This window comes from Euprymna scolopes, chromosome 20 (assembly GCF_053919585.1).
Source record: "Euprymna scolopes isolate OS-2025 chromosome 20, ASM5391958v1, whole genome shotgun sequence".
In the NCBI taxonomy this organism is placed as follows: domain Eukaryota; kingdom Metazoa; phylum Mollusca; class Cephalopoda; order Sepiida; family Sepiolidae; genus Euprymna; species Euprymna scolopes.
The window spans coordinates 26577370-26604875 of NC_136501.1; positions in this window are offsets into that span (position 1 = coordinate 26577370).

The window sequence follows — 27506 nt, forward strand, 5'->3', positions numbered from 1 at the left end:
TAACTAATCTATTGTCAAACTACCAAAGCAAACCAATGCGAAATTAAACCATAGTAGAAAATAAAATGTAAAATATAACTAATCTATTGTCAAACTACCAAAGCAAACCAATGCGAAATTTAACCATAGTAGAAAATAAAATGTAAAATATAACTAATCTATTGTCAAACTACCAAAGCAAACCAATGCGAAATTTAACCATAGTAGAAAATAAAATGTAAAATATAACTAATCTATTGTCAAACTACCAAAGCAAACCAATGCGACATTTCACCATACTAAAATAAAATGTAAAATATAATGAAACTATTGTCGAACTACAAAACCAAACCAATGCGAAATTTAACCATAGTAGAAACTAAAATGTAAAATATAACTAATCTATTGTCAAACTACCAAAGCAAACCAATGCGAAATTTAACCATAGTAGAAAATAAAATGTAAAATATAACTAATCTATTGTCAAACTACCAAAGCAAACCAATGCGAAATTAAACCATAGTAGAAAATAAAATGTAAAATATAACTAATCTATTGTCGAACTACAAAACCAAACCAATGCGATATTTAACCATAGTAGAAAATAAAATGTAAAATATAACTAATCTATTGTCAAACTACCAAAGCAAACCAATGCGAAATACCATAGTAGAAAATAAAATGTAAAATATAACTAATCTATTGTCAAACTACCAAAGCAAACCAATGCGAAATACCATAGTAGAAAATAAAATGTAAAATATAACTAATCTATTGTCAAACTACCAAAGCAAACCAATGCGAAATTAAACCATAGTAGAAAATAAAATGTAAAATATAACTAATCTATTGTCAAACTACCAAAGCAAACCAATGCGAAATTTAACCATAGTAGAAAATAAAATGTAAAATATTACTAATCTATTGTCAAACTACCAAAGCAAACCAATGCGAAATTAAACCATAGTAGAAAATAAAATGTAAAATATAACTAATCTATTGTCAAACTACCAAAGCAAACCAATGCGAAATTTAACCATAGTAGAAAATAAAATGTAAAATATAACTAATCTATTGTCAAACTACCAAAGCAAACCAATGCGAAATGTAACCATAGTAGAAAATAAAATGTAAAATATAACTAATCTATTGTCAAACTACAAAAGCAAACCAATGCGAAATTAAACCATAGTAGAAAATAAAATGTAAAATATAACTAATCTATTGTCAAACTACCAAAGCAAACCAATGCGAAATTTAACCATAGTAGAAAATAAAATGTAAAATATAACTAATCTATTGTCAAACTACCAAAGCAAACCAATGCGAAATTAAACCATAGTAGAAAACAAAATGTAAAGTATGACAAATCTATTGTCAAACTACAAGAGTAAACCAATGCGAAATTTGACCATAGTAGAAAATAAAACGTAAAATATAACTAATCTATTGTCAAACTACCAAAGCAAACCAATGCGAAATTTAACCATAGTAGAAAATAAAATGTAAAATATAACTAATCTATTGTCAAACTACCAAAGCAAACCAATGCGAAATTTAACTATAGTAGGAAATAAAACGTAAAATATAACTAATCTATTGTCAAACTACCAAAGCAAACCAATGCGAAATTTAACCATAGTAGAAAATAAAATGTAAAATATAACTAATCTATTGTCAAACTACCAAAGCAAACCAATGCGAAATTTAACCATAGTAGAAAATAAAATGTAAAATATAACTAATCTATTGTCAAACTACCAAAGCAAACCAATGCGAAATTAAACAATAGTAGAAAATAAAATGTAAAATATAACTAATCTATTGTCAAACTACCAAAGCAAACCAATGCGAAATTTAACCATAGTAGAAAATAAAATGTAAAATATAACTAATCTATTGTCAAACTACCAAAGCAAACCAATGCGAAATTTAACCATAGTAGAAAATAAAATGTAAAATATAACTAATCTATTGTCAAACTACCAAAGCAAACCAATGCGAAATTTAACCATAGTAGAAAATAAAATGTAAAATATAACTAATCTATTGTCAAACTACCAAAGCAAACCAATGCGAAATTTAACCATAGTAGAAAATAAAATGTAAAATATAACTAATCTATTGTCAAACTACCAAAGCAAACCAATGCGAAATTTAACCATAGTAGAAAATAAAATGTAAAATATAACTAATCTATTGTCAAACTACCAAAGCAAACCAATGCGAAATTTAACCATAGTAGAAAATAAAATGTAAAATATAACTAATCTATTGTCAAACTACCAAAGCAAACCAATGCGAAATTAAACCATAGTAGAAAATAAAATGTAAAATATAACTAATCTATTGTCAAACTACCAAAGCAAACCAATGCGAAATTTAACCATAGTAGAAAATAAAATGTAAAATATAACTAATCTATTGTCAAACTACCAAAGCAAACCAATGCGAAATTTAACCATAGTAGAAACTAAAATGTAAAATATAACTAATCTATTGTCAAACTACCAAAGCAAACCAATGCGACATTTCACCATACTAAAATAAAATGTAAAATATAATGAAACTATTGTCGAACTACAAAACCAAACCAATGCGATATTTAACCATAGTAGAAAATAAAATGTAAAACATAACTAATCTATTGTCAAACTACCAAAGCAAACCAATGCGAAATTTAACCATAGTAGAAAATAAAATGTAAAATATAACTAATCTATTGTCAAACTACCAAAGCAAACCAATGCGAAATTAAACCATAGTAGAAAATAAAATGTAAAATATAACTAATCTATTGTCAAACTACCAAAGCAAACCAATGCGAAATTTAACCATAGTAGAAAATAAAATGTAAAATATAACTAATCTATTGTCAAACTACCAAAGCAAACCAATGCGAAATTAAACCATAGTAGAAAATAAAATGTAAAATATAACTAATCTATTGTCGAACTACAAAACCAAACCAATGCGATATTTAACCATAGTAGAAAATAAAATGTAAAATATAACTAATCTATTGTCAAACTACCAAAGCAAACCAATGCGAAATACCATAGTAGAAAATAAAATGTAAAATATAACTAATCTATTGTCAAACTACCAAAGCAAACCAATGCGAAATACCATAGTAGAAAATAAAATGTAAAATATAACTAATCTATTGTCAAACTACCAAAGCAAACCAATGCGAAATTTAACCATAGTAGAAAATAAAATTTAAAATATAACTAATCTATTGTCAAACTACCAAAGCAAACCAATGCGAAATTAAACCATAGTAGAAAATAAAATGTAAAATATAACTAATCTATTGTCAAACTACCAAAGCAAACCAATGCGAAATTTAACCATAGTAGAAAATAAAATGTAAAATATAACTAATCTATTGTCAAACTACCAAAGCAAACCAATGCGAAATTTAACCATAGTAGAAAATAAAATGTAAAATATAACTAATCTATTGTCAAACTACCAAAGCAAACCAATGCGAAATTTAACCATAGTAGAAAATAAAATGTAAAATATAACTAATCTATTGTCAAACTACCAAAGCAAACCAATGCGAAATTTAACCATAGTAGAAAATAAAATGTAAAATATAACTAATCTATTGTCAAACTACCAAAGCAAACCAATGCGAAATTTAACCATAGTAGAAAATAAAATGTAAAATATAACTAATCTATTGTCAAACTACCAAAGCAAACCAATGCGAAATTTAACCATAGTAGAAAATAAAATGTAAAATATAACTAATCTATTGTCGAACTACAAAACCAAACCAATGCGAAATTTAACCATAGTAGAAAATAAAATGTAAAATATAACTAATCTATTGTCAAACTACCAAAGCAAACAAATGCGAAATTAAACCATAGTAGAAAATAAAATGTAAAATATAACTAATCTATTGTCAAACTACCAAAGCAAACCAATGCGAAATTTAACCATAGTAGAAAATAAAATGTAAAATATAACTAATCTATTGTCAAACTACCAAAGCAAACCAATGCGAAATTAAACCATAGTAGAAAATAAAATGTAAAATATAACTAATCTATTGTCAAACTACCAAAGCAAACCAATGCGAAATTTAACCATAGTAGAAAATAAAATGTAAAATATAACTAATCTATTGTCAAACTACCAAAGCAAACCAATGCGAAATTTAACCATAGTAGAAAATAAAATGTAAAATATAACTAATCTATTGTCAAACTACCAAAGCAAACCAATGCGAAATTAAACCATAGTAGAAAATAAAATGTAAAATATAACTAATCTATTGTAAAACTACCAAAGCAAACCAATGCGAAATTTAACCATACTAAAAATAAAATGTAAAATATAATGAAACTATTGTCGAACTACAAAACCAAACCAATGCGATATTTTACCATAGTAGAAAAAAAGTAAGATCTAATGAAATTATTGTCAAACCACATTACCAAACCAATGCGAAATTTAACTATAGTAAAAAATAAAATGTAAAATATAATGAAACTATTGTCAAACTACAAAAGTAAACCAATGCGAAATTTAACCATAGTAGAATATAAAATGTAAAATATATTGAAACTTATGCTTACAACATAAATCATGATAAAAAATAACTCGCAAATAGACAGAATTTTATTATAGTCCTTTAAATTTCTGAAAGCAAAACTTGTCCTTTTCTATATCAACAGCGACAACGTTAAACGTTTAGCAAGGAAAATATTTAAATTCTTTTCACGGAACCATTTGCACTTGTCGTCATAAAAACTTGTCGGGCGATATTTTTATGGATGTTAAGATCGTGTCATGCGTATAACGTCAATTGCCAGACACAGATGTACGGGGAAATAAACGTCGCAATCCTCTAAGAAAACACCTCATAAAACAAAAATAAACCTTTCCGCACAGACTTACAAATATCTCTCCATCCCCTCATATATATATATATATATATATATATATATATATATATATATATATATATATACATACGCGTGTGACGAAGTTTTTCCTCGATGTAAGCGTTGTTAAAATTGCATTAAAACTGTAATTTTAAAGAACCAGCACAACGCAAATTAAAAAAAAATTATTTGTTCAGGATCAAACTTTCGATAATAGAACGCATTCTTCAAGAGCAGAATCCGTTTGTGTTTTTCTCTCTTTCTGTATCATTAATCGTGGCATGTTATCGCCAAAAAGGATCAGTCTCTCTCTCCCTTTCTCCCCTCTCTCTCTCTTTCTCTATCCCTCTCTCCCTCTCTCTCTCTCTCTCTATATATATATATATGCACACACACACACACACACACACACACACACACACATATATATATATATATATATATATATATATATATATATATATAAAAGTGAACGTATCTGTGTATCTGTGTATCTGTATGGCTGTGTACATTTCCCTACGCAATAATTCTGTCAATTTTTAGTCTACAGACTCGAAATTTGATATACAGGTTACTGAGATTTGGGAAAATCGATGTGATCGGTTTTTGGCCAGAAATTTGGCGATTAAGGGGTCAACGTTCAACGATTTGACCTTTGAGAACTCCTCCGACAATCCTTGGTCTACGCACTTAAAATTTTAAATATAGGTTCCTTGGGCATGGATCTAACTGAATAACTTGATTTGAACCCAAAACAATACATTTAAGGGGTCATAATAGGGGTCAAAGTTAAAAAAAAGAATGATCTCTGCAGTCTCTTCCAAATTACTCAGACAATTTCTGGTCTAAATATTTGAAATTTTACATAAAGGGTATTCAGAGATTAGGCAAGCTTTTTCATCGGTTTAGGTCGAAAAGTTTTAGTTACCAATATATAAATGTATGCATGTATGTCTGTTTGCATGTCTGATTAAAACCTTCAATAGAGGCGACGGATTTTACCAAGCTCAGTATCGTTTTGAAATTCGACCTTTCATACAACAAATATCGAAAAATTGGTTAAAAACATTAATATCTTCCCCTTCAACTAGGCACTTTCTACAGAGGGGGGGGGTCACTTTTTTCGCCGATATTTTTGAAAGTTATCCTCTCCTTTAGATTGTCTAGCCTTAATTTAAAAAAAAATATCGCTTCCGGTTTGGGTGTGGTCGTAACAGCATAGACGTTAGGTTTTTATCCCGTTCTTTTCCTCCTTCGCAGTACGGGTTCGAGCCTGCCTTTCTACTTCCACATTTTTTTTTGCTCAACATACACATCCAAACTCCCGGGCAACGCCGGGCTGAAATGCTAGTATATATATATATATATATATATATATATATATATACACGTTTTATTTTTTATTACCGTATCTTTCTGTTAAGTTACATTATTGTTTCGGCTACACGGCCGTTTTTTGGCCGTCGGTAGCGTCCTCAGACTTTTACAGAAATGTTCGCTATTTTATGATGAAAGAGTGGAAGAGTGAATGAGGTCAGTGGGGTGTTGCGATAGCCAAGTGATATAGATACGTCAGAGAAAACATTTTTTTTTTGGGGGGGGTAACAAAGTTCTTGGAAAAGAAAATAAAATAACTAAAATATTAAAAAAATAGGCGGGCAAATAAATAAAATAAAGAAAAGTAAAATGGCTACAGGAAGAGTGGAGAATTTCCTAAATGAACCGTCTCTCGAAAAGCTTGAAGAAATGAAGAAAAGCGAGCTAATTGCAGTAGGAGAGAGACTGAAGTTAGAAACAAAAATGGCCATGAGAAAAAACAAAATTATCGGGATAATACTGGAGCACATGGTGGAAGAACAGATCTTCGCGCCAGAAACTCTAGATGAATATATCTTGGCCTAACGTTCACTGGAAACATGAGTTGGAACAGTTACATCGAGGGCATTGCCAGGGCCGCTGCAAGGAAGGTGGGCTCTCTCTACCGTGCTAGAAAACTTTTAACACCCGAAAGTATCCTGTACCTCTATAAGGCCACTATTCGCCCATGTATGGAGTATTGCTGTCATATTTGGGCCGGTGCATCGGCTACTTGTCTCTCGCTCCTTGACTGGGTTCAAAAGAGAGTCGCAAATCTGATAGGCCCTAAACTGGCATCAAAACTTCAGCCTCTGTCCCATCGTCGAAACGTTGCATCCCTCTGCCTGTTCTACAAGTATTATAATGGTGAATGCTCTGAAGAACTGCAAGCACTTGTGCCCCCACGACGTGAACACCCTCGACAGACCCGACAAGCTGCAAAATCCCACCCCCACACTGTAGAGATCCCTAGATGTAAAAGATCCTTCTACTCCAGTAGTTTCTTCCCCAGAACTGCTAGACTTTGGAATTCCATTCCGGGTCACTGCTTCCCCAACTGTACTGACATGCATAAGTTCAAGTGCAACGTGAACCAACATCTCGCTGCCCTAATCCCTACATAGTACTCCAGTAGATGTTTCCCCTGATAGTAGCCCCCTACACCAAAGTGGCAATGTGCCTTGTTTGGGGTGAAAATCTAATAATAAAAAAAAAAAAAAAAAAAAAATATATATATATATATATATATATATATATATATATATATATACGAATGTGTGTGTGAAGACATTTCTCAGCCTATATACTCTACGAATTCGTAATCTACAGACTTGAAATTTGGTACATAAAGTATTCAGACACGTAGAAAACTTTTCAATGGGCTTTCACTCGGAGAAAAGGCTGCTAAGGATTTAGAATGGAAAAATTGTTACGTGGGGGTCATCGTATTTTTATCTGTTTGTACACTGTTTCACGAATGCGCATGCGTGAATTGTTCACATGACAAATTATTTATATTAAGAATAATAAATATGTTTGAAACAATTATTTAAAGACTGTGTATTGCTGGCCTTATTGTTATCGTATGTGACTCCCTGCCGTTAGGGTTTGATTTCGAGCTCAGCCCGAGTAATTTTTAATAACAAGAAGTGAACTGTTTAGAAAAAAAACATCCTACTAGTATGCGCATGTCTCAGTTTATTTCGTCTTTTTACTTCGTTTTTAATGAATTTAATGTAACGTTTAATACATACAGTATGTCTGTTTATAATGAATAAGAATTCTGCATTAATTAAAATATAATATTTAGGTGTACTTTACTACGGGGCACTGGCGGGCGGTATGTGAGTACATATATCTTTGTTAGCCATTCAGAGAAGCAACATGTCCCCAAACACTTATTTATTTATTTATTTATTTATCATCATCATCATCATCATCATCATCATCATCATCATCATTGGTCCATCGGATTAGACCTTAGAATTCAATATCGTCCGTTCGTCCGTTCGTTCCCCAAATTCTCAATAACAACTGATTGCATTTTTCTGAAATTTTGCATGAAGTTACACTACCCAAGGAAGGAAATGTAACATTCTCAGATTTTTGATAAAGATTCTGCTTGCGTTCCCAGGGGTCAAAATGGCCCAAAATATCACTTTTCGGGATATAAAATCTTTTTTGACCGTTAGTCTTTGCTGAAAATGACCCAAATATAAGATCACATAGATATACATTATGAAATGTAATATCTAATTAGGAAAATTTTGGTTGAATCCCCAGTGTGTCAAAAATAGATCCAAATGGCCAAAAATAGGACATTTCGGGACATAGAATATTTTATGACCATTAGAGTTTGCTGAAAATTACCCCAAAAGCAAGACCACATGGATATACATCTGGAAACGTAATATTTACCGTGGGAAAATTCTGGGGCCTTAAACACACTTTTTGAAGCTAATTTTTATTTTTCTCTAAAATTCACACTTGTTTCTAATAAGGGGTTTTAAATGGTACCGAATTAAAAAAAAATGAGGTTACTTTTGTCATGAAACGGTGTCATTTGGTTGTTTTAGCCCAATGTTTTACATCAGGCCAGGGGTTTAAATGGTCAAAATGGGTAACAGTTCTACGACTGATGTTGGCTAGATGTACAAGGAAAGTAATTCTTGTAGACTCGATTTTACAAATATTGATTATATATTCGTAGATTGAACTTACGTATATGCGATTGGTTTACAATATAATGTTATAGACTAGTAAGCAGGCAACTTATTTCTTTTAAAGTGCCTTCTACATAGTAATGTAGATCTGACCTTTATCTAACTATACCCTCGTGGGGAGGCAAATAAATAAAAACATGTCAATTCGCATTTGTTTTACAATTCGAGTTGACTATGTATTTATTCCAATTCATGTTTGTTATCTGTGAATGTTAAGCTGAGGAGTTTGAATAAAAAAACTCTCAGCGTTCATAGGCAGTCATGGAGATTTCGTCAGTGATAAGAACTTTCACATTTTTGTACTTTGTACGTAAATCATTTAGAGTTTTATCAGAAAGGGTCTTTCTTGATCTGCCATGAAAATAGGAAGATGAAAAGCCGTGTAAAGTGTGGTGCTGTTTATTTTACTTGCTGCAGTACCAGTGGAAGCTGCAACAAGAACAACTGGGTGTTCTATATCCTTAGGAGAAAGTGTTCACTTGAGGTAATCAGCTATAAAGGTTAACCACATGATTCTTTCCAGTCACACCACAAAAACATGACAAAGGCATCAACAAGAGGATCATATAGTATTTAGCTTGCTATTATTATTATTATTATTATTATTATTATTATTAATATTATTAACAGTATTATTATCATTATTATTATTAATATTATTATTATTATTATTATTATTATTATTATTTACTTACTAAGAGTTTTCACACAGACAATCAACGATTTCTCTTTAAGAACAACTTGCGGTATTCCCTGGAGTCTGAGTGATAACAAGTTTCCTCAGATTTCCAGTACTCTCAACCTCTTTCAATAACATTAGCAAATAAATTTTCGTTATCGCAACAATAGTCCATCATTGATTTTTCGTTGGTAGCAACCATTGGTCTCTTCTGGAATTTGGGTAGCAACAAGTCTTTCTAAGATCTCAGTCCTCTTCGTATACATTCAGTGGAGGTCTGGTTAGTGCTTTCTCTCCTAAGGCTTTTCATCTTTTTTGACTATTCTCGGCTATTTACTGTGGTATTAGTTGATGCAGACACTTTTTTGAGGGGGGTAACTTACAATACTGTTTCAGTTTTCATTATTCCATGTGTTATTTCTTTGTGTTTCACTTCTGTAGCAGTTTCTATATGTCCGGTTACCCCAGTCGCTCATATGTAATATTCTTCACATTCAAGGGGGTTCCTCGATATTTTTGCCGTTTTTATTATTATTATCCCTTGTATCTTCTCAGATATCCCTCTGATTCTAATCTATCCCGTTCCTTTTGAAAAGTGTTTAGGTATTGGTCCTAGTGCTCCTACTAATATTTGTGTTACATTGACTTTCTTCACCTTCCATATCCCTCTTAGCTCTATTACCAATTTCGTGAATTTACTCCGCTTCTCTGTCTCCTTGATCTTCACGCTGTGGTCAGTTGAACCGCGAAATCTACAATCTAGCAGGACTTTTTATTCTTGTTAATTATTCTAGTTTGGATCACTTTACTTGTTCGTACATAGGACGTTTTGATTTCCGTTTTGCAAGTACTGCTGCTGGTTTGCACTTGTACCATTTGTTTGGGTGTTCAAGAGGTGGTTGTTGGCATATTTCCCCGTGTATTGCATTCCCCACTTGATCGTATTGTGTTACATAGCGTTATCATTGAAGTTATCACTAGGGTTATCATAGAGGGGCACCAAATTGACGTTTGGTGTATAACATAAAAGGGGAGGACCATAATTGTATTTGTTGTCATGGAATGATTATTATTAGAATGAAAGGAGATTCCGCGTGCGTATGATCGTCTAGTTTCATATGCGGTTGTGTGTGTTCATCTCTAATTGTTCATATGCTTTTGTGTGTGTGTTACATGCATTTTATTCGACATACCTTACTTCATGTGTCGTCGATGTGATCCATCTGGAATTCATCTTCTCTTGAGCGGGAGACTGGTACCTGTTAGACGAAGATTTATCACCCCAAGACGATGAATGGGGTTTATAGTTTTTTATTTACCTCCCAGATGTCGACGCAGAATATGGAAGTAAATCTTGCTTGCTTTGAACACGTCAGCGTTCCCCACCCCCAGTGAAGGGGAGGGAACAGCTATTAAGCCGTCAGTCTTCTTCAAAGTCCAAATCCAGTCTCTCAGATCTAGCCAACCTGACCACGTCACTCATACGTAATCTGGTCAGCTGACCCTCGGTTCTGGTAAACGTGTCTACACTCCACGTTTACTCCTCTCTCTCTCTCTCTCTCTCTCTCTCAATCCATTCTGTAACAATTGTAGTAATCTGTCTGGGCAAGATTGCAGCATTCGCTTAATATGTGGTTTATTATTCCGTCTCTCTGTCCACAGCGTCTGAATTTTCTTGTGCTTTATAAATCTTTGCTTTTATGTGGTTGATACTTATCCTGTTATCTTGTGCGGCTGTTATTAGGGATCCCGTTTCTCTGTTTAGGTTTCCTTTTTCGTAGCGATGCCCAAGTGTTTTTGTTAGTCTAATCTGTTGTCATGCTTATGACTGGCCCGTGTAGCTATTTCTCTTGCCATTTTTCTTCTCTTCTTTCTTACCTCACTATTTTCAGTCTTGTTCATGTGTCAGTACTTTTAATGCAGTACTTACCATTTCATGTATTCTTCATTATGCATTTTTCTAGTTTTCTTTGTGTCATTTACACAGTCTTTCGTAAAACGATTTCGTTTCACGTAGAGTCTGTTAGTATCATCCTTTTGGGTCTAATGCCCCGTGTATGATCCTAAGCTTCCCGATATTCTAGTTTAGATTCCCTAATTCGTTTTTGGTCCATTTTATAAATGGTCCGAAGTATCTTTTTAGTTACATTGTCCATGTGTTTATAACTTTTATTAGGTTTCCACTATAAAGTTTAGTTTCGAGGAGTTTTCTTGTTCTTCTGAGGTATTCCTTTCTAATTTCATCTCTCATTTCTGCTGCCTTAATAGTGTCTGATTCCAAAACTCCCAGATATTTGTTGATGTCATTTTCACCTAGTGACCTCATATCACATTGGTTCGGTAGTTTCATGCCTCAGTTGTTTCCAGTTTTCCCTTTCTCATGATATGATGAGCAGTGTGCACTTTTCCATACCGAATTCCATTCGGATATTCTAGCTGAAGATTCTACTTGTGCTTATTAGCGTCTCTGGTTCTTTTTTTTTCTTGCAAAAAGTTTCAGGTCATCCATATACATTAGGTAGTTCATTCTGTTATCTGTATTAGTGAATTTGTATCGGACTTTGCAATTTCTAAGTATATTGTTAAGAGGCATCATAATTATGATGGACAGTAGTGGTGATAGGGCTTCATCTTGTTAGATACCTCTTTGTATTCATATCTCAGTTATCATCAGCTATCAGTTTAAGTCTCCATGTTCTCATTGAATTTTTCTGGTATTTTGTACATTCTCAGGCAATCACATTAACCATGCTTGTAGGATTCTGTTGGATGCTGTTTTCGTTCTCGTTCTAAACTGCCCAACACAAAACTCAACTCATCCCCCATGCTTTACAATTCGTCCCTTTTAACAGTTACCAAATGTGTACATATGCAAATTAATAGCATACGTTCACCAATGAGCGACCTACAAAAGTAATGTTTGTCTTTTTATTTCTACATTTTATGCTGTCATTTTACAGGCTACGTTTGAGAGAGTGATGATTTCTAGTAAACTAAAAAGACGGGTCTATCAGAGAGAGAGAGAGAAAGAGAGAGAGAGAGAGAGAGAAAGAGAGAGAGAGAGAGAGAGAGAAAAGTAACAGTAAGTGATGCAGTTTTACTGGGGATTCATTCTACGTCCACAGAGCATATTTGGACGTTCATAGCCGGATGTACAACCTAAAGAATAGTTGTGATTCCGAGGGAAGACGTAACCCTATGAAATAAAGTTTATATGTAAAATATGACTTGTCGACCGGTGTTCTTTTTCGGAGGAAATCTTCATCATAGCGTTTTATGGAAACGAGAAAATGGAACCAATGAACACAAAGTATGTACCTTATCTCAATATATATACTCCTATAAATTCGTTTTTCTTTTGTGTGCATTGATATTCATATTAAAACCACTCTTTTCTACTTATTTGAAAAGAAAATACAATTTTTTTATATATGGGTTATGGAATTGCATTCACTAGCAAAAGATATAACCAATTTGCATATTCTTTTAAACATTCATTTTAATTAATTCCCTATTAGTTGATTCGGTTTTCTAATGGGATAATCATCTTTAGTTAACTATTACGTGTAATTATATTCATGCAAGTATTCTACATGATTGGTACTTGCATAATATTTGTGTAAAAACTTTATATTAAACACAAAATTGTTTCCATATATATTTATATATGCGTATATATTTTTGTTTAACAAATTTTGCCTACCAAACTGCTTCTAGAGTTTTTGGTCTGCAGACATGAAACTTCATATATAAGGTATTTGAGTCCATGCAAATCTATATTTGGGTTTTAGCCCGGAAAAATCAGTGCAAAAGTGTGAAAATAAAAAAAAAATGAAATTCGTTAGGTGAAGGTCGAACGCCAGCATTACGAATGCATAATATAGTATCTATTGGTTCATATTTTAATTTTAGTCTTGCAGTAAACATGTTTTCATAGCGCAAACATTGACGGGAGAGACAAAATAAATCGTGAGCTGAACGTTTTGGTTTCGATTCTCGATGGTGGTGCATGAGACTTTTTTTAAAAATACTTTTTAAATCATTACTATATATTGCATCCAATCTATCTATATATCTATAAAAGTTAAAATGTCTGTCTTTTCTCTATGGTAGTTAAGGAAGACTATTATAGAGAAAGGCATTACTTTACATATTCACAATTATTATTATATACATATGCACATAACCTTATGAACAGTACATAGGGGCCGAGCAAAGCCGGGCGGAACTGCTAGTATATATATATATATATATATATATATATATATATATACATATATACAGCACGTTTATGTAAACGCTGTATAACATATAGTTGCTTTTATATGCACACTGCTTTACAAGAATATAAAAAAAACACACAGAAAATAAGCAAAGTATTAGGGTTCATTTAGGTTAGATCAAATAATGGTTACCTGGACAGTTCATCGTCTCTTGACGTCATTCCTTCAAGCAAATAATAATTTACTAAAAAATATTTGATTTATCAAACTGTATGTGAGACTTACATGTGTTTAATCAAATAAAGTCATGCAGATCATATAGGACTAGATATGAGAAAACTGAGTTCCTGTCTTCTATCAATAATATTTTCCTTGCTCACTATTACATAGACGAATGCTCCTATTTCTCGTCCAAATAACCCCCCTCTCTTTTCCGATACAGAATGAACATAGTATTTTCCGGTGTTCCGGATATATCTGCAGCTTTCTTGCAGTTCGTTTCCTCTCTCCCCCACATGGTGTCTAATCCTCGTCGATTAGACCCTAGAGATATTTTCTTATCTCTGTCCTTTTGACTATCTCTTAAGTTCGTAAATACTTAATAATTTCTTGTTTATTTCATAAGGTCGATAAACTTATATGCCGGTTCGGTTTGTACTTAACAACACACCTCTTTATCTCTATAACAGAATCCCATACTGAAACGATACTTATACTGTTTTCTAAGTTGTAATCTATCTATCCACCATTATTATCTAGGTTTTGACCTTGAATTTATATTAAAAAACATTTATTTTTATTAAAATGTTTACTTTGAATTTATATTTTACCTCCTCATGCCTTGTCTGGAGCGATTGCATGAAAAATTTAAAAAGATATTTCAAACTCGTGGCTGTTCACATCACTTAAATATTAGAACCAATAAGACGTGTTGATTGGTTCTTTGTTTTTCTCGATTTTCGTAGATGACGACCATCTTTCACTAGATATACTTTATTTTTTTTATAAGAACTTCTTGCCCGTTGAACACACTACCAGGAGACTGCTCCCTGCAAACTATAACATGGTGATGTGCAAGTACAATGTAAAAAAAATGTCGAGCTATCCCCTTAAATAATCAAATTGCGCCCATTTCACTTATAATTTTCAATCCTCTCAGAGTGATGTTTATCGTCAATTAACTCACTCATTAACACTTTTTGGCATAGGAAAGCCATGAAGCGCAGATAAACAAAAATGACGTCATTTCAGCATTATCTATAAAACAAAGCATTTTTAAGTGATTGCAAAAACTGTCAGAGAACTGGAAATTACTTCACAAATGATCAGCGAGGCTATTACTTCCAACCCCGTATGACGTAAGGTATGTAATGTAAAACACTTCAAAACTTTTTTCAGCGTTAATCATCATCATCATCATCATCATCATCATCATCATCATCATCATCATCATCATCTATTGATGGGGCACACTATTATAGAAGTTGTAAGTGTTCCATTAAAACTGAAAACTTGTGCATTAAACTATGTTCATTTTGGACATCAGAGTGTTAGCAGGAAGAAAGCTTTCAGACATCCATACATTTATAATAAGAATGCTTTTACGGGTCATAACGACCTTGCATCATATGCCATGCACAAACTACTTTACCCGGTTTTATCTCCTGTTCAGTCCACGTTCTCTCCCATTAGCCTCAAACAATACGAAGTAGGCATGGATGCTCTTCAGATATCACATGCTAACTAGGACCTTATTATAGGAATCTCGTCGTTCTTGATTTGACAAAATAAACTATAATGAGACATAGCTAAAATGTTAGGTTATTTTTTTTAATGTTTATTTTTTCTCTGTATTACCGCCCTTCATGTTTATATCTTTTACTTAGTTACTTCGCTTAAGTGACGGCACATCAACCCTTTTAATGTTTACAACAATGTTATTATATAAAAATGGGGATTTACACAGGATGCACCGTGTTAGTCATTAGTTCGAGCAACTGTAATGTATGTTTGTGTCATGTATCTTGTGTTTCTTCATCTCATACGAGGCTGTGTGCTATTCGTGTTGACCACCATTGTTCTCCACTTTCTGTAAATGGAAGTATTTCGTTGCCTTCTTGTAATTTTTTTGATATACTTGAATTAATTATCTTCCAACACCGGGTTGCAAACACGTAGCCGATTTCTCTAATTATTTCGTGGACTAAATGCTTGAAAATACGTCGTTCAGCCCAACTTATTAACTGACTTGTTTTCTGTCGTTACATATATGACCAGCATTTTTCTTTGTGCTAAATACTTTGACACCTTTCGACTAGACAATTGCGTTATATTTGATGTTTTAAATGTTTTTTTATTGTCTATTATGATCGTTTTGAATTTCTCTCGTGTCAAACATATCATTTGTAACTATTTGTTTTCAAACCTGTTTATTTTAATATTGCTAAAGTGCATATTCATCTAGTCAACCTAATCGATTCCCGTTACCGGAGGGACATAATTTGTTACATTACTCCTCTTTATACTAAAAACAAAATTCTAATTTTTTCACACCTCACAGGGCCAAGAAAATGTCAGACAAAAGGTCACTAATTTTTTTCACAATTTGGTCAGTCATTAGCCAATCTGTATTTTATTCAGGCCGGGATTCGTCATTTAATTTTGAACTATTTGTTTTTAAAACTGTTTACTTAAACATTCCTTAAGATTAGTTTTACAAACTGAATATTTATCTAGTTAACATACTCGATTCTCGTTACCGTAGAACCCCAATCTCTTAAAGTACATAGAGCTCTCCGACTTAAGATTTTCTACAGAAATTATTTTATCTTTTACGGACCCAACCCAAACAATATATATATATATATATATATATATATATATATATATATATATATATATATATACAAATGTATACGTATTAATTTTATTCTAGTAGCATTTATATTTGCTTTCATTTATAACTATCTGTGCGTTTTTTATTATTCATATAATAGAGACTACTAAAAACAATACATAGGTTAACACCTACACAGGCATTAAAACATTAATCTTATACTAAATTACCTGTGCACAGATTTAATAAATTTTATATTTCCAGATTCTGTCATTCATTACTCAATCAAAATTAAGATAAAATACAAAATCAATTTTTATCTCTTAGACATCATCAACAAGCCGATGATGTCTGTAAATTGATTCTTTGCTCAGTTGCTATTCGCAGACCAACTGATTAATTTTGCAAATGTTGAAAATTCGTTTTATTACATTAGAAAACATAGATTGTGTTCGTAACGAACGATTTCCTCCTGTGAAGCAAAGCGTTGTTTGTGTTATTCTGTCTTGGGTAAAGCTGATTAAACTTGTGTTTTTTTTTGCATGGAGATCACTAATTATCAAGGCCTGGAAGCCACTCGGGGATAAGGGTTATTGCGTGTACAGTAATCAATGGGATAGTATCGTAGTAATAGTTAGTAATGAAGATTTGATAAAGTGTCTTACTTAAGGGGGCGGTTCATCAGGAATTTGCTTATGTTGGACTTGAAGACATCCAAGTTGTAGTCAAGTGGGAAACAGGAAAACGGAAGAGAGTTCCACAGGCGTGCAGTTCTAAGAATGAAGCTTTGTTCATAAAATCTACGTTTTGATTTAGGCACAGATAAAGAGTGGGGAAAATTATTGACAGTGTTTTCAGTTAGATAGGTGTTTATATTTCAAGATATTAATCCGTAATTAAATGCAATGACCTAGAAGTATTTGAAGCCGGCATGGCTTATACATTCGTCTGCGACGCTATCCACCAAGACAAGTATATCTATTCTCGGCTTTGTTTTAAGGAGTAAGATAATATATCATTCTTTTTATGCTATTTTAATTGTGTGTAACCTAGTGTTAATGAAGTCACTCACTATTATTATAAGGTTGGTTAAAAGATAATGTCGTTTTTTGACGCGTATATATCTGATAAAAAACGACAATATTTTGGCACCAACTTAATATTTATGAAAAAAAATGGTATCAATTCGTGAAAATACTTATTCTTAAAGCATTAAAGAAAAGAATGTAATAAAACACTACATATATTGAGTTTATATTGTACGCCCCTTATAATATAAACTAATTAGAATAGCTAAATTTTACTTACTTTATCCTGGAACCACCTTATATATATATATAGTACTGTTTCACTGCTCATCAGCGCGGTTAGACAGGAAACTACCCCAAGCCAGGATTGAAACCCGACCGTGTGTACGACAGTCAAGGGTCCTAACCACTACGCTATCGGCGGCTGCTGATCGAGACGTGAGTTTAACGATGTTTTGACATCATCCGAAATACCTAAGCTCGATCTATTTACAAAAAGAGCACATATATATATATATATATATATATATATATATATATATATATATATATATAGATCAAAACATCAATACGAAAAATATATAAATGTTTATATCTTTTCTGTATTTATTTCCTATGTGTTGACGTGTAGAAATACAAAATTCTTAAAAAAACGAAAATGTTTGTTTCAAAAGCACATATTTTCGACCGATCCTTCGGTCTTCTTCAGTGTGAATAATGAAAACATGAGTGCAGGGCAGGCAGAGCTAGGGGAACGCGCATAGCTAATGAGATTAAAAATATCTATATATTACCCTTCCAATATTTTTGAATTGGAATGGTCAGCAACTTGTACGGCCTCTATTCAAAACCAAGTCTTTCATAAAACATTGAATTGGACACGCACGCACCCAACGTACACACTCGCATATGTAAACGTACATGCATTACACCCGCACATTATCACATATTCTTTTATCCGTACTCGTATATGCACAGAACACGCATACACACGTGTATATACATACCCAGACATACACCTGGAGACTGATAAATAGATGTAGGCCGATAAGTGAGAAACTTCTGACCAAAAGCTTGGAATCATAAATTTATTATGGTTCTATGTAAGAGACGGATCGGGGTGAAAGGAAAAGCTGCTTGTCTGGATTGTCTACGCGTACGCATGCGCACATATATTTATTTAATTTCTTCAACCGCTTACTCTAGATTATAGTGTCTTTCATTAATTGATATATACACACATACAATTTTTTAAAAATACGTGGAGAATATCTTCTTTATGTTCATCTTTATTTATTTAATTTATTTCTATTTTTGTTCAAACATATTAAAATATCAGTGTAAACCTCTGGGATTTCGGGCTATTTCATGTATATCGGTTTTCTGTCCGTCTGCGTGTCCATATGTCTCTTCCTTTCTTCTCTCACACGCATGCACACTCGTACATCCACTTATATATATATTCATGCATACATACATACATGCATATATACTTACATACTTACATATATACATATAAAATCACAAATATAAGGGAAAAGCATTGATTTAAAATTAGAAGCCATCACAAAAATTGGAAGCAATCAGAAGTTAATAACATTTAATGTTGGAAATAAAATTGAAACTTAGATATATTGCAATTCTTAAACGAAGAGTTAAATAATAGTAAAAACAACAACAACAACAACAACAATAATAATACTAAACTTACTCCCGTATATCTTCAAATAGGGGTATATAGTATATAAGGGTGTTGAGGGGGAATGAGTAACTCACCCATATGTACACCTGTGCATTTGTGTGCGCGTATGCGTGCTCGGAAAATGGATTTACATATATGTTCGAAATTAAAATATGTTAAAACTAAAAAACAAAACAAACTTCTAGTGAGGAATGTCAAGCTGTTCTTCAATCGTGTATAGTCACTCTGCCTTGTGTCCTATAGGAAAATGTCTTTGGTTAGTTTATGTGTTATAAAAAGAATACTTATTTAGCGGTCCCAAATCATTATATATCTATAATATAAAGCTGAACGTCTGTGTGTGTGTGTCTGGTCACGAATAGGCTCCTATATGGTTGACTATTATAGAAAACGGATCACATATAATAATAGAAGATGTATCGAGACACAGTAATGGATATGTTTGATCTGGCAGAATGGTGGTTCATTAAAATTGTGGGGTCTGCGTACGTGCCTGGTCCACAAAGTATGGAAATAAAAAATTAGAAAAAAAAACAACAACAACAACAACAACAAAAAACGTTTACAAGTGTATTTGATATAGATGTACATAAGAATACCTTGATAAGTATGTTTTAACTTAAATAGGGATGGTATTATAAAATTGTAGGGTCTGCATTCGCGCCTGGCCTCCGTAGAATGGAAATAGGCACAAACTTTAATAAAGACTTTTCATATCTATCTGCGTAAGTATACTTTGATAATTATGTTTCAGTTTGAAGAAATATGGTATATTAAATTATGGGGTGTTCGTTCGCGCCTTATCTCCATGGAATGGAAATATGTCACAAAGTTTAACAAGGTTTTTTAATATAGACCCACAGAATATTGTGATAACTGTTTCAGTGTGAACAGGTATGGTATAATAAATTATGGGGTTTATCTATTTCATTTTTACTTTCATCATATTTTGCTTTGGTTTTGATACCCCCAAATTCGAAGCTATCTCTTTGCAACCCTTCCTTTTCATAACCTATCATACTTTCATAAATCTAGAGTCCATTTTCCGTAGGCTGTTTTTGAACCCAGTCAACGACGGGTACTTTTGCTAGTATATATATATATATATATATATATATATATATATACAAGTTAGAAAAGCATTTCATTCAAGGCATGAAAATTGTTAAACAAAATGTTTTACTATAGGCTTTAAAAATAAAGGTACAAGATTCAATTTAAAATTTATTTATCTTCAAAGTGCACTTTTATAAATTTTAGAAATTTTAGATATAGGTTCCTTGGACATGGATCTAACTTAGTAACTTGATTTGAACCCAAAACAATAAAGGTTAAGGGGTCATAATAGGGGTCAAAGTTAAAAAAATTGACCGCTTTTTTTTTTGCTCAGCGTACACCTCCAAATACCCGGGCAACGCCGTACACCCATGCTAGTATATATATATATATATATATATATATTTACATATATATATATATATATATATATATATATATATATATATATATATATATAAGCACATAACTTCTATATAAAATAATCTTGATTTTTACCTTGCCACTAGTTATATGAAACTGATTGGATTTTACTTTTCATATTTACGGATGCTTAATTTTCATTAGTTAATAAATTATTAATGGCTTTTTTTAATATAAAGCATTATTTTATAAAGTATTCTGTTCACCAGTCCCAGTTCAGAAAGCTCCTAGTTAGTAACAGTTGCATTCTTATTTAATTGAAATTCATTATTGAGATGAGAATTATTTATTAATTGATTTATTGCGGACTATTATCCTCATATCCTCAACTAAATATCTATAAAAAATGGTATCTGTTCTTGAAATTACTTATACTTGAAGTATAGTCCGCAATAAATAAACTAACATTCTGATACAATGTAACAAAAAACATAAACTTGAATTACTCGAAGCTATACTAATGAAAAAAAAAAAACTAAAAAAAAAAACAAACATTAACAAAATAAAATTTACTAATAGCCTTAACTTTTTAAATTTTTATAAAAAAATTATTAATCAATTAAAATTAAGCAGCCATAAATATAAATAGTAAACATCCAACCAGTTAATTAAATCCCTGAAGATGAATCCAGAAGGATTTGAAAGTACTTGGACAAATCAAAGTTATGGCCATTACATCAGCCAGTTCCCACCTGAAGTAAAGACTACACTACCAAAAATAGAAAGAATCCAGTGTAAAATTAATAGACTAAAAACGTCTTCTCAGTTTAACGAAGTATGCATAAAGAAAAAAATGATGCATATATATATATATATATATATATATATATATATATATATATATATATATATATATATATATACAGTATACATATACAGTGTGTCCACAAAGTCTGGCTACATTATGTAGCCAGACTTTGTGGAAGCATCCTATAGATTATGTAGCCAGACTTTGTGTGCACCCTATATATATATATATATATATATATATATATATATATATATATATATATATATATATATATATATATATACACAACTGTATATATATATATATATACACACAACTGTATATATATATATATATATATATATGTAGGGTTAGAAGGTTTAAACAGTCGCTCTAAAAACAACACCACAGCTTTATTTTAAAACATTTCTTTAAAAAATAAATTCAGGTTACCTGATTATTTAGTAGAGGTGAAATCTATTTAATGTAGCCGCCTTCAGCTTCAATCACTGCCTCGATACGGTTCCGGAACTAGGACCATTACTTTTTCACAAGCGCTTGCGGGAGCCTGGCGAATACTCGGTGGATGGCGATCATTAGACTGGCTTCAGTGTTTTGGGAGGTCATGTTGGTGATGTTCTCGACGTATGATTAAACGAAGTAGTACATCCTGTTCAATTCGGGGGAGGGGAGTAGGGCAGTGAAAGAAAGTCGTAGCACTCCCTCTGAAGCTAAGCCTGAGTCTTTGGATTTGTGGGCCGGCGACGAGTCCTGTTACTACACCCAGGGCCTGTCAGCAGCTATGTGATTACACCAAACTCTTCAGTACATTCAGGCACACTTTTGTGTTAACTTTCAAGCCAACTTCGAAGATGTGAGATGACATGATGTGGTTCTCACTTGAAAAAAACAAAAACAAAAAAAAACCCAAACAAATGAAGCATGTATGGTCCCCCGTGAGTGCACAGTGAACGAGGAATAAAAAAATGACTACAAATCAGCATAGACCCCCCATTTAGCCCCGAAAATCCACATGAGACGTCAAAATGGACAAACGGTGTAGTTTTAAGAATTAACATATGTCAATTTGAGTTCTGCACCATGCAAAATAGAAATGACTAAGTTCATCATTTATCTCCCTCCTTTTAGCCCCCAAAGTCCTCAAGGCTTGAACATATTTAGATTTAAGTTCAGCACCATGCAAAACTGCTAAATAGACATGCACAGAAAATTTGGGACAAATATGGTAAAATAGTCCCAAAAATGGAGTGTTTTTATTAGTCCTAAAGGAGCCCCTGAGGCAAACCCAAGAGTTATCGTGAAGTATAGACAGGCAAAAATTATATAGAAACCAGTTAGTTACAACTTTTAAGAAAGTTTTATAAAAATCCAACGCATCGATTTTTTTAATAAGCACAAAGTGTCAATTTTAGCCATTTTTACACGAAAGGCGCCCCTAGGGAGGCAACCGGAGTTTTCCCGGAAAATCCGTCCTGTTACCTTTTTACTCATATCATGTTTAATGTTTGTGCAAAATTTAAAAAAAATTCCAAGGGGTAGTTATTGAGAAAAATGCGGACAGACGAACGGACGAACGGACATTTACAGGTGAATTTACAGGTCCACCCTTCTTTTTTCGGGGGATTAAAAACAAAGACCATAACCGTAACCGGAAACTTCATTGAACTGTGTCTTCAAGCGTTGAACCGTTCGGATTTGCATTTTGAGGGTGCTGGCAATGGAAGAAAGCATGAGTTATACAGTGGCGCATCTCCGATCTCGCTAGTTGAACATTGTGTCACTTTCAGACATGATAAAAGACTAATATCGTTCTTGAGATTGGTACACAACTGGCCAACTAGTAGATGGTCTTCAACAAAAACAAAAACCGGTTTTCATCAAACGGAAATTGAAACATATCGTCTTTTCTAGAGCGACAATTTCATTGTTCCACACTGTATATGGTATGTTATTTTGAATATTAGGAAAATAACTGGATTATTTCAAAGCCCACTAAACCCTAAGTACACTCTGCAACACATTTAAAGTTAAAAATGTATATTCCACACAAAACTTGTTTCAGTGTAAGAAAATTATATTAATACTAAGTTTTGCGTATATTTCTCCAGATTATTATTATTGGTTATCAATGAAAACAACAGAATTGTCAGTTTAAACCATCCCTTTTTATATTGCAGCCGTAGTTTGCCAACATGCTAGGGTTCTATTTTCCTTTAAAACATTTTTTTATTACTGAAATATCTTGATGGAATCTTTCGCCATGTTCATCACTCACATCATCACAATTCTCGAAAGTGACAATTTTGAAAAAAACAAACAAACAAAAAAACAGAAAAAACTGTACCTAATTCGCCAAAAATAAACAAAATAAAGCCAGAAATGGATTTTCCATGTCAATGTGTACATAAGTATGGCCACAGATGTCCTGTACCTTTTTAGTGTTGCACAGTGTTATCCTTGAGCGTACCTAACAAATGGTTAATTTTCTAATATTATTCTTGTCCTTACACATAGTGAGTATGTACGGCATAATCGCGTTGACACACTAATTGCGGAGTTAAGCGACGTTGAGCCTAGCGAATACCAGATGGATTTGGTAATACTAGATACTGTATGTAGGAGAACGTTAACACCTCTCTGCGAAAACTTAGCTTCGTCATCTCTAATGACGGGGATATTCAAGCAAATGGTGACTGCCTGTAATCTTGACATTCACTATGAACTTCCACATTAGATGGAAGCCGGTTCAACCCGTTTCGGTTTACTACATAGTGTGAATCACCCTCATTGTGATACTAGTATTTTCGTTAACAGTCGATATTTCCGTGTATTTCAATGATCGTCTTTGTATTATTCTTAGTGCCGTGCAAATCTGCGGTTCCATCCACGACAAATACACAAGTAAACGTTGGCTGATTGCCATGCACATTAAACTGTGCAAATCGCTTGTCATCTTTTATCAACACAGTAATACATTTGGCAATAACAACATTGGCGGGAACGATGCAAGTTTTATTCCATGCAACATTATTATCTGCTATATTCAGCCCATTATATTAATATCTACGTTTTGGGAAATTTATTTTGTATAATTGAGGTGAAGATTTGATATTCGTAAGCCTCAAAGATATTAAATGGATGATTACGTTATTCATCATTTGTTTTTACTGGTGAATCAGTATTTATCAAGTCCCAAATATAACTCGAGGGTAAGGGTTATTGAACGTCAGGTAAGACAACATCGTGATAATAGGGACTGGTGGAGATTGGTCAGCTCAACAAAGATGTGTTTACATTGGATTTGAAAACGACTGTACTATAGTCAGTTGGGGATCAGTCACGCGGTATTCTATGCTACAGACACGTTTTATGTATATGGGGGAAAGGTAAGGTGAAGCATGGTGTCTGCTTATTTTGAGGCAATGTGTATATTTACGGCACCTCAGTTTTTGGGGAATTTATAAAATAAAAGGTTGGTTGGTTGGTTTTGTTTTACGGCATATCAACCCTTTTCGGGTTATTTAATGCCGAACCCAAAGATTCGGAAGACAATTTTTTTTAAGAGAATATATTTGTTGTTTTCACGTCGGTTTCTATTTAATCCATAGTTGGGACCTTAACAGGTACTACCACTCCGGGTCAGAGTGGACCTGGGAGCAATAGTAATTAAAGGGTAGCTCCACACTCCCCAAAGCCCACAAGCTGGGGCCTCACCACTGGATATAGTTTAAGGTCATATCCAGGACCCCCATTGAGGGACTTTTACCCTCTGCAGGGGGGCAGTCAGCATATTATAATGGCCGACAGGGCCATAAAAGGAGAAACGTCACTTTTTATATCCTCGTCACATCTCTTGACCGTGTCGGCTTGTCTGGTACAAAAATTAATAACAACAACGCAAGGCTCATTCTCTGGACAATTAGGATTTTATTAGTTTCACGATCGAATGGAGCGTTCCAGTTCTCTACCTATCCTTAATAGGAGGGTGGGAATTTCTATATTGATTCAGTTTCTATACACAGTTGGCATTCGTCGCTCCACGGGAGTGCTCAATCCAACGACTGTGTTTGCCGAACTCGAAGCTTGACCCTAACTCTCAACTGAATAAAAAATCTCCAAGTGTGTTTCTTTTATATATTGGTGCGTGTATGGGGATTGTAATAAAACACGCACGCACGCACGCACGCACGCACGCACGCACGCACGCGCGCGCACACGCGCACACACACACACACGCACACGCGCGCGCGCACACACACACACACACAAACACACACACACACACGCACACGCACACGCACACACACACACACACACACACACACACACACACACACACACACACACACACACACACACACACACAATAAATAGATAGATAGATAGATAACGACTATATAATCTTCCCGGAGAGATTCTCTGCATGATTGAGAACATAATTTACGTCCAGACAGTGTTTTTTCGGTTATGATTTCGTATGTGCAGATTAGCAGGGTTTTTGTCTATTTTTAACTAGCCTAGGTTTTCGGTGTTACCCGGGTGTTTGGATAGGCGTGTGTTGAGCAAAAAATGAAAAAAATAAAAAAAGTGGTTGTAGGCAGGCAGGTTCGAGCCCGTACCGCGAGGGAGGAAAAGAACGTGAAAAAAAAAGAAGTCCATCGCCAAACCAGAAGTGACGAAGGTTTAAATTAAGGCTAGTTAATCGAAAAGAGGGGATGACTTTCGAAAATATTGGCGAAAAAGATCCTAGCTGAGTGTGAAGGAATTAATGTTTTTAACCAATTTGATATTTGTCATTCGAAGGATCGAACTTCAAAACGATACCGATCTTGTAAAAATCCGTCGGGTCTGTTGAAAGTTTTAGGCAGACATACATACATACATGCGTACATACATACACACATACATACATTTAAACAGACAGGTGAGATTTAGATTTATATTATAGACAAGCGGACTGTCTGGCGTTGGCTGAACTTAAAATACGCATAAATATTATATTTTAATTCATGCATAATTCTTATTTATTATAAACAGACATACCGTAGGTATTAAACGTAACGTTAAAAAACAAACAAAAAAAACAAAACAAAAAAAACAAACAAAAAAAAAACGGAAAGAAACCGAGGCATATGCATTCGAGTTTTATGTTTTTTCTTAAATAGTTGATTTCTTGTAAGTAAAAGAAAGAACTCGAGATGAAATCGAAACCAAAACCTAAAGTCAGCGAGTCAAGTACGATTAACATTACACCAGGTTGACATGACTTTCAAACCAACTCATACTTAACACAAGGACGCTGTCATATTTCACGACCGCGCATGCGTAGTCGTGAAGCAGTTAAAAATCCTAGACTTCCCACGTACCAAATTTTTAATTTTTACCCTTAGCAGCCCTTTTCTTCGGATTAAATCGGATTAAAAATGTTTTCCACATGTCTGAATACTCTATATACCAAATTTCAAGTCTGTAGATAAAAAATCGTAATATATATAGGTCGAGAAATGTTCTCACACACACTTATACATATGTATATATGCATATATATTATTATATAATGTTTTAGCTTTATGTGCGAGTTAACATATGTATACCCCCCCAGTGAGAATCAAATTTATTTACTTCACTAGAATTACTGTAGCAACAACATCGCTATGTAAACAGCAACGTTGCACATAATTAGTGTCCTGCCAATGTCTGCGTCTACCTGCATCCTATACTTAAGTACACCTTGGCTGATTGCCACTCATATACAACTGTGCCAAGAGATTGTCATCTTTTTTATCAACGAAGTAATGCATTTGAAAACAACATTGGCGAGACTGATACGAAATGATTATTTACCA